The 23260-nt window shown below is 39.6% G+C and overlaps 1 pseudogene; it reads left to right on the forward strand.

Moving 5' to 3' along the window:
- Positions 1 to 5310, forward strand: part of LOC102882603 — a 26312-nt pseudogene extending 21002 nt beyond the window's left edge.
- The last annotated feature ends 17950 nt before the right edge of the window (positions 5311 to 23260 follow it).

Consider the following 23260-nt stretch of genomic DNA (forward strand, 5'->3'; position numbering starts at 1 on the left):
GCGATGCGGCGGCGGCCTGGAGCGGGAGCGGGAGCGGCGCGCTCTCACGCTCGCCGGCACATTCGCCACCTGCCCCCTCGCGCCTCTGGGGCTACCGCGCACTCACCCTCCGCATGGTGCCGGGACCGTCCCGGCGGGGCTAGGCGCGAGGCAGACTGGGTGGGCGGCCGCACAGGGCCGCGGGGGAGAGCCGCGCTGCTCCCGCCTGCACACGCGTGCGCCAAGGCGGGCGAGCGGGCGGTGGCCTCCGCGGGGGCGGAGCGGGGGCACGCGGGCGGCGAAGTACCCAGGCCGGCCCCCAGCATGCGGAGCTCTGGGACGTCCCCTCCCCAGGGGCATTCGTACAGCGTTGGGGCGTCCCCACTTTCCCAGGCCGCTTAACCCCTCTCCTCCCGACCCGGAGAGGAGCTGGTCCCCTGCGCCTGCCCTTCGGTTCCCCCAACTCTGAGCTGGAGAACGTTTGACTTGAAGGTTGGGGCTGACCTTGCTGGGAACCAAGTTTGAGGAGCAAGAGTGGATTGGTGGAGAACTGAGGTGGGATTTCTCACCACCTTAAAAGTGCCTATCTTCTCCCCGTTCTTTGGATAAGAGGATCTCCCTCTAGTATCCCATCCTACTCTTTAGAGTCTGCGATTGTCTTTTGGAAATCCTGAGCATTCATAAACCTTTTAGAGGGTGTGTGGGGGCGGGGGATTAGGGGAGTATGGGGTGGGAGGAGTGAGTTAAGAGTGGGAAACAGCAGATCAACCCAGAGGCTGGGAGACAAACAAGCTCATGGACTAGAGATGGTCTAGTTGAAGCAGCAGAGGAAGGGGTCTGCACCCCCATACTGCAGAACCCATAGGTCTTTTTATCAAACCCCCGTGTGCAGAGCTTCCTCTTCCCAAAGGCCACCCCACTCCCACCCCAATTTCTCCAAACAGGGAAAGCCCATCCCCAAAAGCTAATGGTTCTGGGAAAAAGATGAGGAAGGGGGAATATATTCCTCCCGACCATGAAAACACTGCACACCCCTGAGCCAGGGGACTGTAGGATCCAAATCCTCAAGAACAAGAGTTGGATGGAATGATCTGCGAGGGTCATTCAGAAAGAAACTTGGCCTTCTCTAGTCGGCTTTCACTGCTGAACACAGTAAATTAAATAGCACGAAATTCAAAGCAGCCTGAATTCGATGTAGAAAAAAAATATCCTTTGTTTACCAAAAGATCCTTTGAAAAACATACAAGGACAAGCGTTTTCAAACCCTACTGTGACAGGTATGCAGGCAGACAGCAGTAGGAATGCAAAGGCTTGTGCTGGATAAACACTTCTGACAAATGTTTTGGTTTTTACATTGCCTGGCTGCCAGTAATTCTTGCAAATCCCCACATCACCACTGTCAAAGAAATATTGTTATAATTTTCTAACATTGATGGAGTGTCAGCAGCACTATGGAGACCAAATATTAAACAGACTAAGTACCTTTATGATATAATGAATAAAAAACATGTGTCTGGATTTCTCTTTGATGCTTACCAGCACAGATAAAAGGAGGGATGACGTATATAGAAAAAAAGTAAAGGAAATTAATGTAGACTGTTAACCCCTTTTTACTTTAACTTATGATTGGCATATAGTGTTTCTTTTTCCTTCCTTAATATAAAACTCTTTAATTTGATCTTGGATGTTTTGCCTTTGGGGAAAGCATTTTATCAAGTGTACTTATGCACCATGGGCATTACCCGTTATCACTTTCAATCCACACAACCCTATGAAGTGAGTACTATGATTCTATGGTTTTCCAGAAGGAAATACTGAGGCTCGGAGAGGGTGGGTAATTTGCCTAAGAATCACCCAGCTTGTTAGTGGTACATCCAGGATTTGAACTCAGGTGGTCTGACTCCAGGGTCTACCCACTTCATCCCCATGCTTTACTGCCCTCCTGTGCTCTGCTTCATATAAAAGGTACAGCAGTGGAAAGGTGTTATTCAAAGTAAAAATATGAACTCTTGTCATACATCAAATTAGTAGCCTTAGCATCTTCGTCTGTAAAATGAGAACTAGGACTAAATAGATGTGCTAAGGACCTGTCCAGAAGCAAAGTTCTTGCTGAATATATTTGTGTTCAGCATTGTGGGAAATCTTAGTAACTTCACTGGATTGTGTAATATCTTACCATATCCCCTTGTTTTACATTGCTTATGCTGCTTTCTATGACACTATCTCTCCTCCTTCTAATTAACATTCTTTGCTTTGTGAATGCAATATCTAATCCAATTAATTTTAATTTTTTACTAAACTTGAATAAGACCCCTGGTTTAAGGGGAGCAGTTTCAGTTAAGTAATTGTTAGGGTGATCTTCAAGCATTAGTTAGCTTGAATAATTTTTAAACTCCCTTCAGAAATAGAGACAATTATTCAACTGTACAAATAAATGACAACACATCAGATGCTAATGGAACACAGTCATACTGCTTGTCAATGGAAATCCTCATGTTTGCAATGCTACCATTAACTAATTTGAAGAATCAATTTAAAAGTGAAATTAGATAGAATCAGATTTCCTCTTTTTTTTCAGCAGAGTGTGAGGAGGAGGGTCTATATTTTTTTTCATATGTTTAAAGGATCTTCAAAGTGTTTTAATGGTGAGTTATAGGCTCTATTTCATATTATCATACCTCCATTCGCCTTCTAAACTCAGACATAGTGTTTCCTTGAAAACCTCCTAATATTTGAGAACATAGTATATTTTTCCCCTTTTTTCTTAATTGTGTAACAATATCACTGTTATAAACAGTGATATTCAGCCTTCTTGATCCTCAGGCCAGATTCGTAAGTTTCTGTCTTAAATATAGAAAGAAATGTACTAGGATCAGGAGGTCAACCTAACTTCTTTCATTAGTTATTAATATAGATAGGCATTTGATATAAAACTGAGCAAAAATGAACCAATTTATAATTCACATAAATAGTAAAAGAGAAATGAATAATTTAGTCTACTTTTTGTAAATAAGAAATGTTACCAATTAGCATAACTTCTAACCAGTCTGTCATCCTCCATTTGGAAATGCGTTAGTAATGAAATACTGTTTTTCTTTGTCATGTTCTTAAATTAGAACATGTCAGAAGGCATTTGTTAAATACCTACTACCAAGGCATACATTATTTCTCGAATCAATTTATATTTCCGTGAACCATATCAAGAATAATATCAAGGAAACAAAATGATCTCAACTACATGTAATGGGCACTTTGTATGTTCCAGCCACTATGACAAGCCATTTTACATGTATCAGTCTGTTTCATCCTTAAAAAACCCTACCAGATAGTTGTTATTATCTCCCATGTGATAGATTAGGAAGGTAAGATAAATTGAGATTAAATACTTTCTAAAGATTGCATGGGTAGTAAGTGGTGCAGATCCAATGCAAATCTGTCTAACTCCAGAACCTATGAAATTAACCTAAGACAGGTAGGTGCTAATGTATCACAGACTCTTCTCTCTCTGGAACTTCTTCAAAGCAGTGGAAATGTGAGTCAAGAATTTTATATCCAGCAAAACTGATTTTCAAATATTTATGCTAGGTTAGAGTGGAGTTAACTAAAACATGATTCTTGAAGAAGGTGACTCCTTAGATTTAAAAGATAATACAAGATTTGAATTAAAAGAGTTAAGGATAGCATCCATGGCCGTGCCAGGCACACAGTAGGTGCTTGAGAAATGGCTTTGCAGATCACTGAAGTCCAGTCACCCGTGTGGTTGGAGGTGGGCATTGCTGACAGCGAAAGCCTCTCTGTCAAATCCTTCCTCTTCCTGGAGGCTGGGATCCCGAGCTGCCGCATGCCGGTGCCGCTGCGCCGGGTGCCCCCGACACATCCTTCCGAAAAGTGGTTTGGCGTAGCAAATTCCGGCATGTGTTCGAGCAGCCAGTCAAAAATGATCAGTGTTTTGAGGCGATTCGAGTGTCCTGTGTCACCTGGGACAGCATCTTCTGCGCAGTCAAACCCAAGTTCCCGGGCAGTGATTGTGGCGGCCAGTGGTGCAGGCGCCTTCTTGGTGCTGCCTCTAAACAAGACGGGCCACTTTGACAAGACCTACTCAACAGTGTGTGGACACATGAGACCCGTCCTGGACATCGACTGGTGTCATCACAACAACGAAGTCATTGCCAGCGTCTCGGAGGACTGCACAGTCGCGATATGGCAGATCCCAGAGAATGGGTTGACCTCCCTGCTGACAGAGCCGGTGGTGGTGCTGGAGGGGCTCACCAAGCGAGTGGGCATCGTTACCTGGCACCCTACTGCCTGCAACCTGCTGCTTAGCGCAGGCTGCTACAATGCGGTGCTCACCTGGAACGTGAGCTAGGCGGAGGAGCTGTACCGCCTGAACAGCCTGCACCCCAACCTCATCTACAATGTCAGCTGGAACCGCAATGGCAGCCTCTTCTGCTCCACAGACTCTTCTGCTCCACATGCAAGGTCAGTGCATCACTGACCTCCTCCAGGGAATCCTGGAGACCCAGAGGGAGAAGGGTCACGAAGGGTCCCAGCCCGTGCGGGCCGTCTTTCTGGCGGATGGGAAGGCGTTCATCACAGGCTTCAGCTGCATGAGCGAGCAGAAGCTGGCGCTCTAAGACCCAGAAAACCTCGAGAAACCGATGGCCCTGCAGGAGGTGGACTAAAGCAATGGAGCTGGGCTGCCCTTTTATGACCCTGACACCAATGTGGTCTATGTCTGCAACAAAGGTGATTCCAGCATCCAGTACTTTAAGATCACAGATGAGTCCCCCTACATCCACTTCCTGAACATGTTCACCAGCAAAGAGCCCCAGAGAGGCATGGGCAGCATGCTCAAGACAGGCCTGGAGGTCAGCAAGTGCGAGGTCGCCAGATTCTACAAATTGCATGAGTGTGAGTGTGATACTATTGTCATGACTGTGCCTAGAAAGTCAGACCAGATACTGCTGGACCTGAGGCAGCCCTGGAGGCAGAGGAGTGAATGAGCAGACGGGATGCCGACCCCATCCTCATCTCCCTGCGGGATACCTATGTGCCCAGCAAACAGCCAGACCTGAAGGTCAGCCGGGCAATGTGTTATCTGACAGCTGGCCTGCTATGGCCCCTGGCTCTGCTCACCTGGGGGTCTCCACACCTGTTGCCTCCACCAATAGGTCCAACCCCAGCAGCAGCCTCACCATAGCTGGGGAGGCTGGGGAAGCTGGAGGAGGTGATACAGGAGCTGCAGGCACTAAGAGAGCTGGTCAAGGAGCAATGGGAGTGCATTGGTGCCTGGAGGAGCAGCTGGGCAGCATGGATAGTGGCAACACATAGGACCACAGGTCCAGTAGATGCCACTCCCCCCTCAGCTTTTCCTCCTCCTCTGCCCACTTCTCACTCAGCCTCTGCTGGCAGGCTACACTGCTGACTGGCTGCCGCCTGCCCCTTGCTGAGGGCCTCTACGGCAGGCTCAGGGGACAGTTCACACCCTGACTCATCCTGTGGGCCAGATTGGAGCTACCACCTGGCTTTCATCTTTGGTACTTTGGAGAATTTTTGTACCAAGGCAAGCTTATACTGAGAGACCATCTCTCCACCCACCCACCCCCTGTTCCGCTCACTGGAGGAGTGGGAGGGATGGGTTCTATATTTGCATTCCAAATAAAATTTACTTTCTAAAAAAAAAGGAGTGAAGAATATTCTCAATAGAGGATAGCAGAATGATCAACAACACGGAGGTGGTGAGAGTAAAAATGTAATGGCAGAACAAGCCCAAAAATTGTCCTAACAAGATATCGAATTACTTTTTCAGTGATAACAGACCAAAACTGCAAGCCATGCAGTCTAAGCATGCACAAAGGAGAAGAGTTTGACCTCCAGTTTCATCCAGAACCAAAGTCTCCCCTTTACCATCACAGAACCAAAGGACTGAGACATAACCAGAACTTGAACACTAGAACCCTTTCAGAAGCAAAGGGTCTGTTGTCCAGGAAGATCTGGTGCTGAAGTTCCAAGTTTCTCCAGTTAAAATTTGACCCACCAACACATCCACATATCTTGTTCCCCTAACCCCTTAAAACCCGCTCTGAACTCCAGATGGAGGAGACAGATTTGAGTGGTGCCTCATGTCTTCTGTCTAATGCTTCAACTCAGCATTAAGTAAATTGCTTTTTTTCCCCTCAAAAGCTAATATTATAGCATTGGCTTCTATGCATGTCGAGCAAAAAACCCTTGTTCAGTAATAAAAAGACAAGATCTCCTAAGGAATCAAGGGACACATGGCTGGGGAAGTAAGCTTGATGGGCAGTTAATGAGGGACTGGGGATACTCGTCAGGGTACCATTATACATATTCCCTCCAGTTTTTGTATTGCATTATCACAATCACTCAAAAATATTCATTTGTTTTTCTATAGAAGTTCTGTGTGATTGTTATGTCATTTCTTTTCCTCTTGCCATTGTCAAGGCCACAGTCTGGGAGTTGGGCACTCCACTGATCCTTTTTTTCCCCTGTGGGTGGCCTGAAGATTCGGGAGTGGAGTAGGGTAGAGCTTACCTGTAGCATTTGTCAGAGGAATTTGATTCTGCTCTCTCCTCTGAAGTACTGTGCCAGGGTTCACTCAAACAGATATTTAAAAAGACAAAATTCACCCACACTTCCACCCCTAATACTATTTACATATTTCCATATTCCTTCTTAGTTTTTGTACAAAAACACATATGCTTGCAATATATTTGCATGGCTATGTCTCCTGCAAGACTCTGAGGTCCTTTAAAGAGAGGAGTGTCTTAATAATTCTTACATTTCTAAGGCCTATCACAAAATAGGTGCTCAGTACATGTTTAATAAATAATTGAATGATGTTAACATCATATTGTAGTTTGCTATTTTCCCTCAACAAGTGATTTTCTATATTTTTACATGGTCTTTTAATAATTACTAATAACTGACTGCTTAATATGCATTTCTTACAGATATATTATTATTTAACCATCCCCTCATATTGCCATTTGAGTTGTGAAAACTGTTTCAAAATTTCTTGTGAGTCAGTAAGTAGGGAGATGGTTTGATATAAAGATAGATTTGGATAAGGATAATGTGCATGTGATCAATCAAATGGTCCAGAGATAGGGACACTGGTTCAGAGGCTGACCTCAGTCACACAAAATGGAGCTGATGAGGCGTCCAAAGCCAGGATTGAAATGGTGGTTGTGGAAATGGAAAGGTAGTGACAGTTTCTACACTCACTACTAAAGCTGGAAAGATATAATCATGAATTTACCCTATTAGGAGCTAAATATATGACAGACCGTGGGAACATTGTCCTATGGTGAAGAGTATTGTTTTTAGCACCACGGACAGCTCCTAGATGGTCAGGTAGGGGCTTTGGGTCGCATAGTACCATTATTTCTGTCAGTGATGGCTCTTTTTAATTAAAAAAAAAAAACTAACTAAATAAATAAATAAATAACAATTATTGAGTATGTGCTTAATGAAAGCTTTACATGCATTAATGTATTTAATTCTCATAAGGAAACAGGCACAGAAATGTCACATAATATCCCTCAAAGTTATACAAGTAGCAAGTGACAGAGTTAATTTCTAAACTCAAAGTAGCCTGGCTCCAAAATCCATTATACTATACTGTAAAAGATAATTACAATTAAGTATAATAAATTCTACCACAGAAAAGAACAAAACAGGGGTATCTAAGGACAAGGAAGGGAGGAGTATTCTGAGAAAGCCTCCTGGAGAAGAAAACACTGGAACTAAGTTTTGAAGAATGAATGGGATTTAATGAGAGCAGATGGCCAATATGCTACCTGAAGCCTTGTGTTGAAAAGAGTTCTGAGGCAGATACGGGCTCAGCAAAAAGCTTCCTGTAATCAATTAGCAAATGAGGTAGAGAATGATGGGAGATCTGAGACTAGGGAAGTCGGTGGGCCAAATAATGAAGGATCTAGGATGTAAGTTAAAAAGTTTAGACATTTCCCCTAAAAGCTATAGTAAACCACCAAAGAGTTTTAAGCAAGATGTGGCCAGATAAAATTTTCCTTTTAGAAAAATCTTTCTAAAATATCAAGATAAAGATAGTAGAGTAAAAGATGATGACAGAGTCTCCTTTTCCTAATACCTAATGTGATGGACAAAAAGCTCAGAGACAGGACAACAGATTTGTCCTAGATAAGATGAGAAGGAGAGCAGAGTGACTTCATCCACAATATAAAACAGTTACAAAAAGATCTGATTGGAGCTGCCCCTACTTAAACAATTATATGGTACAGTCAAAAAGAAAAAGAAAAGAAAAGAAAGAAAAGAAAGAGGATTAGGATTGGGGAGGAAGGAAGATAATGGGGGTGAACTATGAAAAAACTAGTCTGGAAGGAAGCATAACCCAAATGCACAGGGGATCCTCAGGGAGTGCCTTGTACTAAAAAGACCTTAATAAGACTATGAACCTGAGAAAGACCTCAAAATTGAGAGATAAAATGACAGAAGTGGAGTAAAAAGGATATTTCAGAGCTAAGGAAATGAATCAAGAACTGAAACACCATTATATAGCTAATACATAAATTAGAAATGCCAAATAACAGGAAAGACATGATTGAAAATTGAATTAATGACATGGATAAAACGCTTCAGATAATTATAACAAATACGAAGGGAAAACGCAGAGGGATAAAAGCAAGTAGCGAGAAGATAATAAGAGGACCAGGAGATAATCAAATATAAGGATAATTGGTGTCCCTAATTGGTGTAGAGAATCCAATAAATGCAACAAAATATGCATTCAGAAACACAATACAGAAACATTTTCTCTAAAATGAAGAAAGAACTGAATCTGCAGAGAAAAGTTTCTACCTTATGCCAGGACAAAAACAAAAACAAAAACAAAACAAACAAACAAAACAACAACAAAAAAACCCTACTCTGAACAAACATCCACACATAGCCTGGTTAAGTTACTAATTTTCAAGAGAAAATAATTATTTAGACATCTGAGCAGAAAAGGCAAGTCATCCATAGAGGTGGAGGTAGGTAGGAGTGGAATCACACCGAATACAAACATTTGCAAACAATCTCAGTGCTAGAGGACAATGAAGCAATATTGACAGAGTTTGGAGAGAAAAAGTATGACGTAGGAATACTACACCTCTCCACAGGTAGATATCTCTAGCATAAGAAAACTCTAGAGAATTAAACTCTCATGAGTCCATATTGAAAAAAAATCCAACTAGTCAGGACCAGATGAATTTAAAAAAAAAAAAGAAAAAAAGAATTCAGTAACAGAAAACAGGTAATAGGTAAAAGTGCTGATGATGGGCAGGTAAGCTATTTAAATACAGAACTAAACCAAACGACGGATTGAATTCTAGCTGTGGAGCAAAATGCAAATGTTATAAATCCTGACAAAGTAAAACTAATGGAAAGATTTTAAAAATCAGGAGGTGGGAGAGAGGAAGGAAGTAAAATGCCAATTACCTCATCTTTCACCTTAGAGGAACCAATTGTAATCATCTAAAATTGAAACTCAAATCAAGAGAAATATCATAACTCGAACTTTTTAATGATTTCCTATTTTTTTTTATTCAGGAATGTCTTATAGAACACATGGTGAAAAAATGAAGTTATCTGAAACTAAATTACTTCAGTTTACTTTTAGTTTTTTCTTCTGTGAAAGTAAAACTTAAATTCAATACTTTCATTGAAATGACTGGTAAATAATCATAAATTTTTCTCTCTCTCATCTTCTTCCTCTCTCTATAAATATGCTTTTTATTTATTTTCCAATTATAATTGACATACAATATTATATTAGTTTCTGATACAGAGAGAATTCTTGAATTATGTTAATACTCATTATTTTGGGGTGGTGAGACATTTTTCCCAGTTTTATTGAGGTATAATTGACATATAACACAATATTCATTTAAGGTGTACAACATATTTATTTGATATATGTGTATATTGCAAAATGGTTTTCACAGTAAGTTTAGATAACTTACATCAACTCACACAGTTGCAATGTCAGGATTTGCCTTTTGGTGGGGTAGTTATATTTTGAGGAATGTGCGGCTTCTCCTCTTAGTACTTTTCAGTATTGCCTGAAATTTTTGGTAAGTAATAGATATTTTTATTTTAAAATGATTGCTTTTTTTTTTTATCATGACTGCTCCTTATGATTTGACATGGAAAGATGTCCATGATATATTGCTGAGTGAAAAGGCTGGTTTCAAACTTACATCAACAGTATGATCTAATTTAGGTAAAACCTACATGTTGTACATGCTTATATATGCATTAAAAAGTCTGCAAAGACAAACAACAAAATGTTAACAGTATTTAACCTCTGAAGTTGGAGTAGAGAATAAAGGGGAGGGCTTATAATTTCTCAGTATCAATTTTTAAACCTTTTATTTGAAAATAAAACAAACATACAAACACAAACAAAAAACAAATGTGTACCTTTTTAAGTTGCTAAGGTGAATATCTTGGCAACCACCACCCAAGTTAACAAATATAACCTTGCCAGATAATCCGGAAACCCCTATTGTGCTCCATCTCTGTTCCTCCCCACAGAAGCAAAGATTATCCTGACTTTTTAAGTACAAATTTCCTTACTTTCTTTTTATCACTATACATGCATTTCTAGATGTCATAACTGTTTTTTAAAATTTGATAAGTTGTTTAAGTCTCTTTTAATCTACAGGGTCCTCTTCCATTCCTTTCTTTTTCTGTATCTGTTGAAGAACCCCAGGGCATTTATCATGTTAAGTTTTTATGGTGCACTTTAATTTGTTCTTCTGTCCTCCGTATTTCCTACAAAATGGCAGCTGAATCTAGACTCTCTTTGGCAAGACTACACGTGGTATTGCATCTTTATCAAGAGGCATATCATGTCTGGATGTCTCTCTTTTGGTGATATTAGCAACTGTTGATCAATACCTCAAACCACTTACTTTTTTAAGAAGAGCGAAATAAAAATTTCTATGTATCTCAATAAAAAGTTACAATTAAAAATTTCTAATTCTACATTTCTTTTTTATTTACTAATGGAAATGCTTTTATAGAGATATTTTCCTCCTATTGGTTACCCAGTGTTACAGTTCATGAAGAAAAGACAAGATAAATGTTTAATTATAGTTCTGTATCTACCAGTTTTCAAGGTAATGAATTGGTTCCCTATCATCCTCTGCAAGTAATCAATTATTTTTAGATATTTGCATGAACTCATGAATTTAAATATACTTGGTGGATTCTAATCAATTGCAATGATTATCCTTTCTGAAAACTCAAATTGTCTCATCTTTGGCCAGTGAGAACCTCTTCAATTCTGCTTCTGAGGGTTTTCTGCCATGTCTCTGAAAGCATTTGATACTTTTCCTTTGATACTATCAGATATGACAAAATGTTCTAGGCTCATCTTCTACATTTTCCGTTCCAGAAAGGAATCAACTATTTCTCTGAGAATCATTCATTTCTTCAAGCAGACTTAATTTTATTTAGTGATAAATGGTATTTCAAGATCACAATATTGGTACTGATGATGCTCCATATCGCTGTCTTGGTTATAAATTTTAATCCTCTTCAAGGGACAGAACTAAGACTATAAGACTGTACACACATACACACACTATAGACAACAGAATGTATATATGTGTATATATATAACAAAACTCTGTTTTATATATAAATATATATTATATGAGTTTTTATATATAAATATATATATTATATATGAGTTTTGTATAATATAGATATATAGATATACTAATACTTCCTATATAAATTTGTGTCTATTTTTACTTAACATCTTTTGTATTATATCTTCTTCTTCCAAATGAGAAACATAGTTCTTAAGAACACAGGGTATGATAGAATTAGAATATCCTATATTTGCTCATTTACTTCATCCCCAAACTGTGTCAGAATAGCAATACTATACTACTGAATATTATTACTGAAAATATTTAAAAACTTTTTTGCATTTACTCTCCCTATTCTGCCCATCATTTTTAATTGTTGTGCCATATGTATGTTATATGGTCATATAGCCATTGCATACTAGACTCTCTTTTAAAAATGATTTCATCTGAATTTAAAAACAACTATAATTTTAATTCTCACCACCAGTCTCTCCTGTCTGAAGTTGGTTCTCAAGTAAAATCCTGTGAACAATATTCCCTGAGTTCTTGAATGTTGATAACAATTTGCCTGTTGGTTAACAGTTTGGCTAGCAAGTTTTGGGATTTCATCGGGGCTAGACTGCTCCAGCTTCTTCCATTTTACTGCAAACGCATTTCACTTTCCTGCTGTTGGAGCTGGCAAACCTCTTTCCAGTTATGCTGCTGTTCTCAAACTGGTCTGCCATACTTTCCAGTGATTGCTGTTGACTATTTTGAGGTTCTCCTGTTCTCAGAGCCTTCAGATGCCCCGCTGCTTCCCCCTGCTTTCTTCTACACAGATGTTAATACCATGCAGGTCTTCATGTGTTTGAGGATTTGGGGGACCATCTTGTCATCTGTTTTTGCCTCCCATGTGTTCATGGGTTTTAATTTAGGCGTCTAGTTGTTCTCTCTGTCTTTATTTGGAGATTCAGAGAAATTTCAAAAACTGTGCTGCAGCTACCATCTTCCCAGCTCATTTTATTTTATGATATTTTTACAACAACTCTGTTTATCTGGGGGGGGGGGAAAGCAATGATATTTCCATTTTGAAAAAAAAATAAGTCGGCTGCATTGTATTGAATGGCTTTGAAGGAATTAAACAGATACCATCAGCTGGTTTGCACTCGCACAGCTGTACTATTGTTAAAGTATTTAAATACTTCCATTTCAACTAGTAAGTAGCCAACCTCAAGTCCCTCCCTTAAATATCCCTTTGCTACATCCCCCTGAGTGAAACAGGAACTAAGAGTCAATGTCTACCACAGGAGGTCTCCTTCAGGATCCTGTTCTAAACCAGTGGCTGATTGTTGTATTATTGGTTAAATGTTACCTCTGGATGAATGCTATAAGATTCTGAGACTGGGAGGTAAAAGAGAAGATGATAAGAGTGCATGCCTTCTACATGGGTCTCAGTTGAATATTTCAATGAATATTTCTTAAGCACTTACTGTATGTGAGGCACTATGCAAAGCTGAGAGGGTACAAAGACAATAAGACAGCGTTCTTGCTATTGAAGAACCTACAATGTTGTGCCCTGTCTCTGGGGCCACTTATTTTTACTTAACATCCCCTGAGAGGATGCCAATTTTGCCATATTGGGTTATAGAGTTCAGTCCCTGAGCAAAAATGAAAGGAGGAACAAAAGTGCAGACATAATAAGAAAGCTCTTACTTAAGCCATCATCTTAACAAGCTCAAATCTCTTGATCTTTGTGGAACAGTGTGCCGTGAAAGGCTGGGCAGCTAATTAAAATACTTGGTAAATAAGCCAGGCAAGGAACACTCTGTCCTTGTACACAATGAATCGAGTGGTCTCCTTAGACACAAAAGCCTGGATCCTTATCTATAGAGTGAATCAGTTATTTAACAATTCATGTTCTACGTCCTAATTGGGCCGGCAATACTTTCTTTCATTATAGAGGAAAAAAGAGATCTGAAAAAAAAAGAAAGAAAGAAAGAAAGAAAGAAAGGGTTATTTAACAATTCATGTTCTACGTCCTAATTGGGCCAGCAATACTTTCTTTAATTAAAGAAGAAAGAAAGAAAGTGAAAAAAAAAGAAAGAAAGAAAAAAAGAAAAAGATAAGCAAGCTGGAAACACGGTGTTTGTCTAAATAATAACAACAGCTTTTCTTGAGAAAGATGATTTTTACATTCAGGAATGCAATGCAAGTGATTTTTACATTCAGGAATGCAATGCAATGCTCTTATTTTTGTTTGCTCAGTTACTAGAAGCACAAACTTCTTAGAGGAATCAAATCAAATCAAATCAAATAGGACTGGCCAAGTCACTGTCAGAGCCCACAAAACACCATAAGGGAAAATAAATTTCCTTACCATTTTCATTCTCCTAAAGCAATAAATTCCACTTGATTACATGTCTTAAACAAACATATATTAAGCACCTACTATGTGTCAAGTGTAGTCCCTACAATTACCAAATTGCACCTTACTCATCAGGGAAATTGATATGCAGAAATCATTGGTGTCAAGCTCAGCCTTGCTTCTGTAGAAGAAGTATAGAAATTCAATGGTTCCCATAGCAGAGGTAATACTTAAACAGGAACCAGACATATTGTGAGTAGGACATTATTATTTATACATTCAGATGGGATTTCTGAGAGAATGAACACAGTCGTAGCAGCTTGATTAATCTGTAGAGCTTATGATACATTTGGAACCCCCTATCATGAACCCCCTATCTGTTTCTGAAGCAGAAGAATCAGACCCTATAAATTATCACCTGACAAAATGAGAATGTTACATTGGCAGCTGCTACCATTAACTTCTAGTAATACAATGGTTTGCGACACAGGAAGGATACATATCAAAAATCTTGGTGCAGAGATAGGGGGAAATACAAGGAGCATTTTCAAACGACACATCCCCTCTTAATAAGAGATTTTTATATGTAAGTGGTTAAGAGCACAGATGGCCTACATTCAAACCTGGCTCTAATACTTATTAGCTATGTGATTCTGGATAAATTATGTAGCCACTATATGACTCAGTGTTGCATCTTGTAAAATGGGAACACAGACAGTCATAATATCTGTCCATCCAGCTATATTGAGGGTTAAATGAGTTAACATACATAAAGCACTGAGAAAAATGCCTCCTTCCTAGGTCCTGCTCCACCGCTGCCTCTTGCTGACCTAAGTCAACCATCCTAGGGAGTGTCCCAAGCCTCAAACCATGATAGAATTAAGAGGAGAAAGGAATCTTGGAGACCATCTGCTCTCATTTATTCTGGAATCATCTTTACAATCTTGACCAAGTCACCTAGCTCCTACTTGAACACATCCTAATGAGAGGGTTTCCTCCCCAGTGAGACACCTGTTTCATCACTGGGCATTTGAAATGTCTTCTTGAATTGAGCCAGAGTCTCTTTCCTATTTCCTCCACCTGTTGCTATGTGGGAATCAGAGATGCCAAGGTTATTCACATTCCTTTAAATAATGGAGGATAGCTAATGATATACAATTAAGCATATGGGCTCTAGAGGCAGAATTCATGAATTGAATATCAGCTTCTCCATTTATTGGTTGTATGATCTTGGGCAACTTAAATTTTCTATGTCTCAGATCCCATATTTGCCAAATGGTCATACAAATACTACCAATCTCATAGGGCTGTTGTGAGAATTGAATAAGAATATATTTAAAGAGCCTGGTACATAAGAGTCAATAAATGTCATCAGTGGTGCTGACGTTGTTGAAATCTCCCTTGGGCATTTACTTTCTTTGGGCTAAACATCCCTATTTCCTTCTTTTGTTCCTGATACAACATTTTGCCAATGCCCTCAGCTCTCTCCTCTCAGTGAACTCTAGTTGCCCGTATTCCTCTCCAGGATTCCAGCTTCAGAATTCTGCTTCCACTGTATCCCCAGGATGGACCCCAGAACTCTTATGGGTTCTGGTTCACAAAGACCAGGATGGGCCATCTTCTCTTGTTTGGGTGTTTGTTCATTCACTGATTCATTCACAAATGATTTGAAGCATATATATTTTTCTAAATGGATCCTAGGAAAGAATAGGCTTTTTTAAGTGTACATATCACACTCTTGCTGACCTAAGTCAACCATCCTAGGGAGTGTCCCAAGCCTCAAACCATGATAGAATTAAGAGGAGAAAGGAATCTTGGAGACCATCTGCTCTCATTTATTCTGGAATCATCTTGACTCACACTGAGGTCACAGTGGACTAGACCAGGGGTCAGCAAACTTTTCCATAAAGAGCCAGATGATAAATATTTCAACTCTGCAGTCCATATGGTCTCTGTTGCAACTACTCAACTCTGCATCTGTAGTAAGAAAGCAGCTACAGACAACATGTAAAGCTTCACTTACAAAAACAGGGAACTGACTGAATTTGGCTGATGAGCCATGGTTTGCCAACTTCTGAACTAAAACATATTATATAAATAAGTCTTTTTTACTGTATGATCCAGCAATTCCACTTATCTAAAAAATAAAATCCATTTATCTAAAAAATTGAAATCACTATCTTGAAAAGATATCTGCACCCCTATGTTTATTGCAGCATTATTTACAATAGCCAAGAAATGGGAAAATCTAAGTGTCTATCAATGGATAAATGAATAAACAAAATGTGATACACACACACATGCACAATGAAATATTATTCAGTCTTAAAAATGAAAGAAGTCTTGCCATTTGCAACAATATGGATGGAACTTAGGGGCATTATGCTAAGTGAAGTAAGTCAGAAAAAGAAACACAAGTATTATATGATATCATTTACATGTGGAATCTAAAAAAAAAAAAAAGCAAAACAAAATAAAACAAAAACCCTGAGAGTTCATAGTAACAGAGAACAGAGAACAGATTGGTAGTTGCCAGAGGTAAAAGGTAGTGGATGGGCAAAATGGATGAAAGAAGTCAAAAGGTACAAATTTCCAGTTAGAATATGAGTAAGTTCTAGGTATATAGTGTACAGCATGGTGACTATAGTTAACAATACTGTATTGTATATTTGAAAGTTGCTAAGAGAACAGATCTTAAAAGTTCTCATCACCAAATATGTGTGGTGATGGATGCTAGCTAAACTTACTGTGGTGATCATTTTTCAACATATACATATAACGAATCACTATATTGTATACCTAAAATCAATACAGTGTTATATGTCAATACTATCGCAATAAAAAATATTTTTTAAAACGTCCTTTTTCTCCCCACCTCTTACCCCTTGCTCAACTTGTGCAGCTGGATTTTTTGTTGTTATTTTCCTTTAAAAAAAAAATGCAAATGCAAAGCCTTTCATTGACCTTGGTTCAGCTCTTCCAGGATTGCCTTGGAACTAATATTTTAAGAAAGGTGTCTCATGTACTTCTTGCAAAGGTCAGAATAATATGTCAGTTACAGGCACCATGGAAGAGAGATTTTTGACAAAGGATGTAAATTCTTTTTCATCCTCCCTGAATCATACCGTGCTGTCTTCTCCTTATTAGGCCCTTGCATAAGAAAAGCCCGAATACAGGTTCTCTGAAGAATTTACATAAATGTTTATAGATTACAAATAACATTAATAAGTACCATCTGTAGCCCATACAGTTTTTTCAGGCTTGTCCCTAGAGAGTCTCTAATCAAGTAACTCATATCTTTATCTTTGAAACCAATAGCAATTACCAGAAAAATGACTGTCTGGAAATCTAGTCTCATCCTGAGAATAAACAATAATAAATAAAGATAGAGCTGCTGTTACGTTGTGGTCATTGATAGTAAACTCTTGAAAATTAGTGAATATCTCATTCACACTGGTTATGGGGTTGATCAATCCTTTACCTTGAAGTATTTAGAGTGACCTGACTTCTCTTTGGTTAGAAATGTGACAAGAAGTTTCCTTTGCCACTAGCAATTGAAAACTGAGGGTTATGACCTGGAATTTGTTCCCCAAACATAGTTCATTAAGCTTCTTAAAATATATTCATTTTTAAATCAGAGTAAGGGTTGTAGACTAATGGCTTCAGGGCCAAATCCAGCTCCAGATATGTATGATATTGTCTCCCTCTCTCTTTCTTCCTTCCTGCCTTCCTTCCTGCCTTCCTTCCCACCTTTCTTCTCTCCTTCATTTTTTCCTTTCCTTTCCTTTTTGTTCTAAAATTTGACTTTATTTTTAGCAGAGCATGCACTTCATCATAGCTTCATTCATTCCCTATTGCCCTCCACCAAATAGCTTTACATATTTAAATTACTCTTCTGGTCCCCGAAGGCATATGAGTCTTAGTCCCCTACATTTGGGACATCTAACAATTCATAAAAGGGAGAGATAATTATAATAGCTATTATTTTAGAACATTTACCATGGACAAGCACTATGCTATACGTACTTTCCATGTAATACTCCATAGTTCCTACAACTTTATGAGCCTAAGAAAGATTAACCAGCCCACAGTCCAGGGCCCAGAGCTGGTGTGTAGTGGAGACAGGACTCTTCAGAATAAGCCGCCAGTATACTCCATGAAAATGGGCGCTATTTAAAAGCAGTTACACTTAGTACTTTTTGTGGGGAGGTAGATAAGGATTAAGGGGGTCAAATATATGGTGACAAAAGTAGTTTTGACTGTGAGTGATGAACACAGTACAATGCACAGATGATGTACTATTGAATTGTACACTTGAAACCTATATAATTTTATTAACCAATGTCACCCCGATAAATTTAATATAAATAAATAAATAAATAAATAGATAAATAAAATGTAAAAATAAAAAAAGGTTAAAGAAATAATGACCAAGATTTTAACCCAACAGCAAACTACAACTGATGACAGAGGTTTTAACCCAGTAGCAAACAATAACTAAATCTGAAATACAAAACTCAAAAAAGAAAGTGAGCAGACAAGTCTCAGAACAAAAGTTTAGAAACTGCCCTAGATTTAGAAGGAAATCGTAAAAAAACATGAGAACAAGAGTTTTTCTGAGGCTTTTTTTAGAGTAATTGACCTTTGTGAATGGGTACATATACTACGTTTTGTTTAAAATACTTTTATTTTGTTAAAAATGCTTTTAACACCAGATTCCAAGTGTAAATTTTTTTTTCCTCTGGGGACAGTGCAGGGAAGCACCAGACTGTATCAATAGCAGCTACATCTCAGAACCAGAACCAGAACCAGACAGCAGAAAACTGGCTGCCTCTTAAAGCCCCGGCTAGTCAACCCTTAGGGCAATATGGGCCCTCCCTCCCTTGCTGTGTTCCTACAGGGATCAAATTTGGGTAAGATAGTAATGGCCCCACAAACTCCTGATCTTGCTATGTCTTCAGGAAGTGCTCCATGCTGAAATACAGGGTGCACTCCCCACTCTCCAGGAGCTTAGGATCTAGAGGCAATGCAAATTCTTTTCTTTTGAATCCCACTTACCCCCAAATTTCAAATATTTCTGACAATTATTTTCAAGCATGAAGTGTTTTTAGAATATTAAGATTTTTGCAGAACAGAGATAAACTGTATCTTGTAGAAATATCTAGATCCCAGATGCTATGGGTTGAATTATGTCCTCTTAAAACTCATATGTTGAAGCCCTAACCCCCATGGGACTGTGCTGGAGCTAGGGCCTACCTGTAAAGAAGGATACGGCTGAGATCATAAGGGTAGAGTCCTGCTCCAGTAGAACCGGTACCCTTATAAAAAGAGAAAGAGACACCAGAGCTTTCTCCCCAGGTGCACATACTGAGAAAAGACCATGTGAACACACAGCAAGAAAGCAGCCATTTGTAATCCAGAAAGAGGATTCTCACAAGAACCCAACCATGCTGGCTCCCTTATCTCAGACATCCAGCATCCAGAACTGTGAGAAAATCAATTTCTGTTTAAGCCACCCAGTCTGTAGTATTTTGTTATGGCAGCCCTAGCAAACTAATACATGTGGTATATGTGATATTGTCATGTTTAGAGTAATTAGGGGTACAAAAGAATCAGTTTTGAAAAGGCATCACTCAGATTCTTTTCATCAGTTCAGGAGTCTAACGGGTGTCTGTTATTTTGTCTGCTTGGCTCCCCTGACTTCTGTGCGGAGCTCCTTCATTCCCAGTCCATAGAGTTAATGTGGAATTGTCATTCACAATTTACTACCCTACCCTGACCATTCTCATCATCGTACCCTACCATCCTGACAATGGTGATTATAATTGGGACAGCGGTGGGCCTACTTTACAAACAGGACTTATCAGAGCCCTTGTCTACATTTATATTCCATATATATCATATAGAATTTAATATTCTTTCAGAGAACTTACTTTTTCTACTAGTCTTGCTGAGCAGGGCTCATAAAAGCTTAGCTGAGTATAGGAAGCCTGACTGTAATGGGAGAGAAGGAAGTTGATACACAGAAGAGAGAATTAAGAGAGGGAGTGAGTGTTATTTAAATGCCTGATTCCAGCCATGTCTCAGGCCTAGTGCGATGAACCAGTAGATTTCTTCTCTTTTAGCTTAAGCTAACTTGAGTTTGATTTCTGTCACTTGCCCCCAAGAATCTTTGTGTCCTTTGTTGACCAGATTTAGCCAGAAAACAGGCTCTGAGTTTCCTTCATCCTCCAATATGGACTTCGCTGATCCTTTTCTCTTCAGACAATGGGAAGAGAAGGAATCGTGATCACCAAATTCCCATGGCCCAGACCTATTCTTCTTCTGGTTTCTCCTCCAGGTTTTCCCAGATAAAAGCCTCAGTTTTCTTATCTTTAACATGAGAAGAGCTGCTGTGAAATAATTATAAAGTATCTAACACTGTTGGGTGGTATGCTTGGGAATGTTAGCTCCTATCATGGAAAATTCTCTGTTGGTTTCCTCAGACCTCCCAAATGCTGCCATACAGAAAAAATCTCATGAAAAGCAGAAGCAATGAAAAGACTAAGATCAATAGCTATTGTTTTTACAATAAGATCTTAGTCTGCTCCCAGAGAATGGTTGCCTATCTGCAACAGAAAAGGAGAATATATATACAAAAACCATCTGCTTGAAATCACACTTTGTTTAGAAATTATTCGTGCCTACTTTTTTTGCTGCAGTTTGAGAATGGGAAGAAACCATTCCTTCAGTGTCTGGGAAGGAGAGGAAAAATTAACTGTCATCAGGGGTCCTGTTTTTACTCTTAAGAAATTAATAAAGAGGGTTAGCAGGCTTCCCTTTTCTGGCGTGGTCACTTGGATGGACTTACAAAGACTTGGTTGGGTCCTCGGCAACTTCTCTGCCGTACAACATCACCGTCAGGGTGAGAATTCCACCTCTGGGTGAGAATGGTTGGGAAAACCGAAGGAGCACATATTCAGGCTGAAGACAGGAACAGTGAGGCTACCACCTGGATGGTGCATCTGATATGGCAGGGGATAAAGGAGGTGCAAAACCCGTCTGATGGATCTTGGCCTCCTGAGATCATGCAATTTCCATTATTCAAGATCAAAAAAAATTACAGTATAAACTGCTCCACAGAGAAGAAGCAGTCTTAGTTTTGGCAGATCTCAGAATGACTTCTGTCATCAATCGAGCCTTGCAACAACAAAGCAGAGCAGGGCAATGCTCACTCTGACTTAGCAAATCATCAAACTGTCACACTTAGTGAACCAGCCTTAGCCAGGGCCTTAGCCTTCCCTGCGTAGACAGAGATCAGAGTCATATTGCCCTTCAGGCAAAGTCTTCTGTCACCCCAGACAACAACATCGCCCAATCTCAGCCTGGTGTTGAGACTTTCATTTCCCCTCCATTCTGGTCCTGCCAGCTATGGGAAACGAGTAGTAGACATTGTGTGTGTACTGATCTCATTTGGTCCCCATTTCTGTGAAGTGAGGACCTATCCCCATTATATAGAGGAAGAAACCAAACCTTAGAAATATTAAATGACCAGTTGTAGGGGAAAGAACTTGCAAATCTGTGTGACTATCACACCCACATTCTTTCCCACTGCAGTAAAAAAATAAATTCACATATTTAAGACTCCTGTTCCTAAGGCCTGAGATGAGAAAAAGAGGCCAGCACGCCCCAACTCGTTTCATGGGCTTCATCTCTTTAATAATCTTTATCTCTTTTGCTCTTGTATAGAAAGCCATCCTACCAGCATTATTCAAAATATATACTCTCCTAAGAGAGGAGAAGCTGTCCCCTGATGCTTCTTCAATCGACCTTAAGAGTGCCTGGCACATCATTCTGCAGTAATTGTAAGCTGCCTCCATTCTCCTCTGCTCATTCACAAAACAGCTCAGGCTTCTTTTTTGAAACTCTGCTGTCCTCAGAGTGGCCATCAACTCTAATTATTATCCCTCAGTTGGCCTGGCCAGAAACACTGAAGCAAATGGTCCAGCTCTGGGGTTCCACTCCTCCTCTGCTTTCCTCACTCAAAGACCAGTGAGTGACCTGCTACACCCGAGGCAGGTTGCTATTCCATGCAAATGATACCCAAACACGCGTTTCATCAAGGTGCTTCTTGAAATGCATGTTTGCAAATAAAAATCATTTGCACTTCCATTCAGCATTTGGAGTATCAGCCTGCCAGCATGGAAAGTCAGGGTGATGCTTATTGTCCTGTGACTGCTGCATTTATTGCAGTGATGTCAGATATTGTCAGCAGGGTGTGCCTAAATGGTCGGGTGTCTGCTTCTTAATTGGTTTAAGGCCCTTGCTCGCCCCATGTCCATTCTCATTAATCAGTAACGGGAGACAGCTGTCTACGAGGGATTTTTTATGGTGTTTTAATGTCATTTTATTTTTCTAAAATGTTAGTTGGACAACCAAGGAGATTTTCCCTCAAAATCCTTGGAGGTGGTTTTGAGCTGAAATAAACCACCATCACGGCTGGCTGAGCACTAAATGAAAAATAGCATTCTATGTCAAATTAATATTTTAGAGAAGAAAATGTGCAAACCCACACTGGCATGTCTGCCGCCAGGATCTCAAGCTTTAGCCACAAAGCCACAGAGACAACCGAAAGGGCAGAGCCACTTGTGGCCATCGGTTAAGAGGCTGGAATTCAAGAGAGGCAGATAGGGAGTAACGGTGAACAGGTCTCTATTTATCAACCATGGCAGACTAGAGGGGCAAGAGAAGGCAGAAGTGATGACGTTTTTCAATGGATTCGTTTTGTGAAAGCACTACTGGGTGAAAAGTAGTGGATCCAGGCTTATTAGAAACCATGGCTAAAGCCTTAAGAAAAAAAAAAGTGGAAGAATGATGATGAGAGATAAGGCAACTTGACAAAAGGAGGTTACAAAACTGAATGTACAGTATTGTCCAGTGTTTGAAACTATGTGAGAGTGAGTGTCAGAGTTCTTAAGCCTGATTTTGTAAATTTTTAAAGTATAGATCCATTGCCCCTACCGCTAGAGGTTCTAATTTATTACATCTGGTTTGGGGCCCAGATGTCCGTATTTTTAAAAGCTTCCCAAGTTGTTCCGATGCACTGTCAGCATGGGGAACCATTGGTATGTAGAGAGAGAAAAAAAGACCAGAGAGAGCTTTATGGGTATTTCTGATTTAATTTTTCCCCTGTGGCTTTTCTATATTTTTACATATTATTCTATGAACACGCATTACATCTAGCATCTGCAAAGGTTATTACTAAAATTATAACTGAATTTATTAGGAAAAAATGTCCCAGCAATAACAGTAA

The sequence above is a fragment of the Pteropus alecto genome, unplaced genomic scaffold (genome assembly GCF_000325575.1).
Source record: "Pteropus alecto unplaced genomic scaffold, ASM32557v1 scaffold76, whole genome shotgun sequence".
In the NCBI taxonomy this organism is placed as follows: Eukaryota; Metazoa; Chordata; class Mammalia; order Chiroptera; family Pteropodidae; genus Pteropus; species Pteropus alecto.